Source organism: Erinaceus europaeus, chromosome 9 (assembly GCF_950295315.1).
Source record: "Erinaceus europaeus chromosome 9, mEriEur2.1, whole genome shotgun sequence".
Taxonomy (NCBI): Eukaryota; Metazoa; Chordata; class Mammalia; order Eulipotyphla; family Erinaceidae; genus Erinaceus; species Erinaceus europaeus.
This window is the reverse complement of record NC_080170.1, coordinates 88,052,016-88,058,015: the sequence shown is the minus strand read 5'-3', so window position 1 is coordinate 88,058,015 and position 6,000 is coordinate 88,052,016. Positions and strand designations below refer to the sequence as shown.

Genomic DNA, 6,000 nt, shown 5'->3' with positions numbered 1-6,000 from the left:
ATTGATGGGTCTTACAGTCAACAATATTTATACACCTTTCCCATATTTGGGAGCTCCTCTCTCCCTTGATCCAGCTTTCTAGTCCTTTTTCCAACCATGACATCATCTCTGCAGATAATAACTTGGGTCCACCTGCATTTCAGATGTCAGAATCAGAGGGAAAAAAACTAGTATAGTCATGGGCCCTGTGGAATTTAACTAGCTAGATACAAAATTAAGAGCCCCAATTCTTCATCTGCAATATTACAACCATTAGGTTCATGATTAATCAACAATCTGTTTGGCTTTATATGTTAACTATGTCTTTTTCATCCACCAGGTTCCAGATGCTACCATGATTCCAACCAGACTCCTCTGAGCAGACTACCCCACCAATGTGTCCTGGAGCCCCGCTTCTCCAGAGCCCCGCCTCACTAGGGAAAGAGAGAGACAGGCTGAGGGTATGGATCAATCTGCCAATGCCCATATTCAGTGTGGAAGCAATTACAGAAGCCAGACCTTCCCCCTTCTGCACCCCATAATGACCCGAGGTCCATACTCCTAGAGGGATAAAGAATAGGAAAGCTATCAAGGGAGGGGATGGGATACGGAGTTTTGGTGGTAGGAACTGTGTAGAGTTGTACCCTCTTATCCTGTGGTTTTTGTCAGTGTTTACTTTTGATAAATAAAAAAAAGAAAGAAAGGAAAGCTCAGTGCTGTGGTGGAGTTCTACATTCACACACACAGAGTTCATAAATGTTATGAGTTATTCTGCACCCTTAAAAGTCAAATGCTGAAGTTTTGCTCCCTAGTACAACATATGTGACCTTATTTGGAAAGATGATCCTTGAAAATGTAAAAACTGAATTAGTTAGAATAAGGTAAGTGGGGTGGGTTACTAATCCAAGGGAAACTTTGTACACAGACGTGCCTACAGGGAGAAGACTATGTGATGGTGAAAACAGAAGTAAGGGAGATATTTGAGAAAGCTAAGAAGACGCAGGCTAAGCAAAAACAAGGAGAAATGAACACCATTTTAGTAGCGTTAAATACAAAAATCTTAGCTATTATTGACTGTAAAACAATCTGCAGTGGACAGCAAGCAACATGATAAAAAAAAAATCCTGCAGATTGTTAGAAAAGACAGTTGTATTCCAATGTCTGAACAAGAAGAGAATTCAAAACATCGTGGACCGGAATTAAGCTTTCTTTAAAAACTAGTGCTTTGAAGGCATTTGTATGGAAAAAAAAAAAGAAAAAGAAATGTTCCTTGTTTTTTCTTTAAAATGACTCAATAGTGCAATGGAAAATTTTAATTTTTTTCTTTAAGTGTAATCTAAGAAATTATGGCAGGTAGATCAAGGAAGAAATAATTCAAGGAACAGGAAGCTTTAGCTTTATACAATTTGTTCTCTGGAGAAATTTAAAATAGCCCCATAAAGATTGTTTGTGGTGTTAAATAACTTTAAAATCTCCTAATTGTTCTTAACAGTTTATTCAGCCAATTATCAACTTAATCCGGGTAAAGAAAAATCAACTTGATTTTTTTGACAGCTAAATCAATCCAACTGGAAAATTTAAATCTTATAAGAAGAGGGCATAGGGAAAACTCTGTTTAACAACATTTTTAACTGACAACAAAAACTCAAAATAGCAGAATACTCTTTTTCTAGCTTTCCTAAATATTTTGTCTTAAAAACTTAATTATGGAAGAAAGATACAAAGAAGAGAACTTTTTCCTCTTTGTGGTAAGAAGAAAATTTGGTCAATATGGTCAAAACTGATATGAGTTCTATTTTTCATTAAAAATTGGAGATGGCCCTGCTTATACCTCTAAAATAACTCAGTCATACTACTGCATAAAACAAATACAATTTCATCTATTTTACACATCAAATCATTCACAAATGTATATAGTCATCTACTTTATTTATTCCCGGGGAGAAATTTTGGATTACATTGTGACATCTAGGTGGAATGTTCAGGGATATTTTTATATAGGTATTGCCTTTTGTTTCTATTGATTTGTAAATGACTTGTGCTTTAGGAATGACTTCTGCAGAACAACACTACTGCTGATTGACAAGGAGGGATAATTTTAAAGCTGAGACAGTGGCAAAATGAGTAAATTCACATCAGTGGGAATGGAAAAAGAAAGGAATAAAATATTAATATAATAGTAATAAAAACCTGTTTGTCCTTGATCAAAATGACGTTTGCTTAAAATTTTTCTTCTAAAGATAAAAGACAAAAAAACAAAACAAACAAACAAAAAAAAAAAGAGGGGGCTAGGGAAACAGCATAATGGTTATTTAAAAAGACTCTCATGCCTGAGGCTCTGATGTCCCAGGTTCAATCTCCACCACCACAAGCCAGAGCTGAGCCATGCTCTGATCTCTCTGTATAAGTTTCATTAAAATAATAAAATATTAAAATAAAAATTAAAAAGCAAAATAAGAATAGTTGAGTTGCATGAGAGAGAGAGAGAGAGAGAGAGAGAGAGAGAGAGAGAGAGAGAGAAGGCACTCTCTTCTCCTTATTCCACTGTCAAGATTATCCCTGAGGATCTAATAGAATTTATGTAAAAGCTGAGAGATTTTCCTGTATGCATTTTGGAAAAAATGCCAAAAGGGGAAAGAAGTGAGATTTCAATTGTGTTAATGACTCAAGGCACTCTAACAAATACTGAGATAGATGGGCAAAGTGCAAGAAAATATAGAAATGGACTCCAGCAAATAACGTGTGCCAGGCAATAGTGCACTGGGTAGTGCACATGGTGTCAAATGCAAGGACCAGCGTAATGATCCCAATTTGATTCCCAGCTCCCCACCTGCAGGGGGGTCACTTCACAAGCAGTGAAATGAGTCTGCAGGTGTCTATCTTTCTCTCCTTCTCTCTGTATTGCCCCCTTCTCCTGATTTCTCTCTGTCTTGTTCAGCAATAGCAACAACAACAACAATAATAACAACAACAAGGACAACAAAATGGGAAAAATGGCCTCCAGGAGCCGTGGATTCATAGTGCAGGTACCAAGACCCAGCAATAACCCTGGAGGCAAATAAGGACATTAGCTCTCCAACTTCAATGGCTTTAGTGACCTAAGAATATATTCCTGGCCTTAGAATACATTCCTTACAAAGTCTCTAGTTGAGAAGTCAGTCAACTGATACCTTAATTTTGGCCTTGTGAAAACTGGAGAAATCTATCAACTGTGCTAACCCTAACTTCTGGTCTGCAAAACTATCAGATTAAAAAAAAATGCATCATGTTATAAACTTCCCAGTCTATGATAATTCTTTACAGAAAAAAAAATAGAGAAGTAACATACCATTCCAGTTAAATGGCCAATAGGTACAATAACTTAAAGTTATATGGAAATGAATTAGAATAGGAACAGCCAGTATGAAGACTTTTTTCCCTTGAATTGCCTTTTATCATCCATATCCCCAAGAGAAAGTGAAATAATCCAAGACTAAAGGGTAAATGTCAGGAGTGTATATTATCTACATAAGTGCAGTGTTTTTACCAAGAGACTTTTCACAAATATGTCTTTCCCTTATAGACAGGTATACTATACTAATAAAGCTACATCAACTGTATAAACTGAATTCACTACCTTGAAAAATAAAAATCTGAGGCTATTTCAAAGAAATATATTGACATGATGACAATGGCTACTTAGGTGATTATGAAAAGAAGACAAAGAAAATCCAAGAAAATGATCTCAAAATTCAAAGATCATATGTAAACTAGTATATGCTTTTCACACTACAGAAGATATCTTACAAACATATATTTAGTGAGAATTATTTTCAAAACTATAATTATGTTTTATATAGCATAACTAGAGTTATTTTTTCAAATATACCTTCCAAAATTAATTTTCTTTCCTATTCATCTTGTTTACAGAATCAGAATTTGACCTTGATATAAAAAAAAATCATGGAAAGAAAACAGTCATTTCTGATGATTTTTTTTTTAAATTCCTGAAGGGTACAGAGAACTTGACCTTTGAAGATTTAGTCAAGTTCAGAACCTGAAACTTTTTGAGGTGATAACAACAAATGCTGAAAATGATTACGTTTGTAATCAAGTAAAAGAGATTCCTAGAATAAAGGGTAAATTCTCAGCAGGTTGTACCTATTCTACATTGTAATTATATCACAGTATGAAACAATACAAAAGAAAATGGGAGGAAAAACAAATATAGTGATTAAAAATTCTTATAAAAACAGGATAAATGCAGTTAGTATTATTTATTTCCTGCAGAGACAAAAAAAATGGCACTGAGGTAAAAAAAAAAATGACACTACACTTTGTAATTTCACTTTGTATTCTGTGAGTCCACAATACTCCTAGAGTTCTGTTTAGGGCACTGTGAAGGGAGAAGTCCATAAGAGAAGAAATACTTTGCTTCCTCTTCTTTTGAACAATACATTCTATTTCCTGCAAGTCTCTGAAAACGCATGGGAAACTTCAGTCAATTTATAGACTCTATTGTAATTTGGGGAAGGGTCTCTAAGACTTGTGCATAGCAAACTAATACCCATTTGATGCCTGCCACAGTTTAGTATTTTTAAAGGGGTAGATAATAAATCCCACCAACTGACTTTTTATAGGGATATTCAGATACTAAATAAACCAGGAACACTTTAAAATACAATCTCACAAAATCCTGCTTTGCTTAACCTTCTCTCCTTCTTTAAAAAACAAGAAAGGCATGATGTTCTTTTTTTTTTTTTGGTTAATTAATTCATTTTAGACAATTCCTTAAATTTTCATTTTAATAAATTTTTGTGTGGGTGCATTAATTACTTTCAAAGATGCTTTACAACTGTTACCTATTAAAAGCCTTTGTTAGTGAATAAAAAAAAAAAGAAAAAAAAAAACTTTCAACATGCTCCCTCCCTTCTCCATTCTGAGCAAGTCCTTGCTATCAACTGCTGGAGTATGCTTGCTTTGCACCTAGAGCTATAATTATTTTGCTTTAATTTTACAAAACCTTTTGTTCCATTCCCATGAGCCCACCTGATCCTTATATTACACTCGCTCTATTAAAACACTCATGCAGAACAAAGCATGGCTGTACTGATTCATAAGTAACTTTTTTCCTCAGTAAAATGCCACTAGCTAGGGCTTGGGACATCATAGTGAGCATCACCCACCTCTGCCAATTTTTGTACATTAGAGCAAAAATATTGGTTGTTTCAGAGTGTTTTATTATTCCCCAATATCCTTTTCTTGGTCTGGTTGGTTTTACATAAAATATTGTATTACAGTAATTGGCTCAACAGATATTATATAATTTTAAGAAGATGGTGAGCATATTGAAAGACTGTAATCATGTTGCGATTTCTTTAAATATCATTACGTTTCTAAAAAATAATTTATGTTGCATTCTTTAATTTTCTTTTTCTCTCCTTACTCCACCCCTTTTTCTTGAGAACATGTAACACATGTGGCTTTGGCAGAAAAAAATTACAGTGACTCATCAAGAGAATTGTTTGTTTGCTCTGAGGAGCACCCTAAGGACTCTCTGGGCTATACACGGAGCCCTTTGATCCTAGGAAATTTATTTTTTCCAGATGTTTTCCCCATAGCCACCTTTATGCAATGTTTTTCATCACTAAGTAGTGTAAGAACACTCAAGGCCCACTCTTAGAGCATATATATGTTTCCTGAATAGGGTTTGACAGGGAGTTGCCATCTGAGTGGTGGAGTTGCCTTACTTAAGACACAAGGATGAGGGAAGATAGGTTAATAACAAAGGAAACAGAGGTGATCTTTCCAAGCCAAAGTCCTTATAATTAAGAGGCATTATATGACACTGGGCAGTGGTGTACCTGGTTAAGTGCATATATTCCCATGTACAAAGACCAGCGAGCGGTCAAGCCTCCTATCCCCACCTGCAGAGAAGATGCTTCACAAGAGATGAAGGGCTTTACGTGTCTTTCTCTCTCCCTCTCTATCTGCTCTCTTCTCTTAATCCTTCTCTCTGCCCTTTCAAATAAAAATTGAAAG

The 6,000-nt window shown here is 35.2% G+C and overlaps 1 protein-coding gene across 11 annotated transcripts in view; it reads right to left on the bottom strand.

The window, feature by feature from the left end:
• ZBTB20 (zinc finger and BTB domain containing 20) overlaps positions 1–6,000 on the bottom strand; it is a 768,805-nt gene that overhangs the window by 525,294 nt on the left and 237,511 nt on the right. The window lies entirely within an intron of this gene.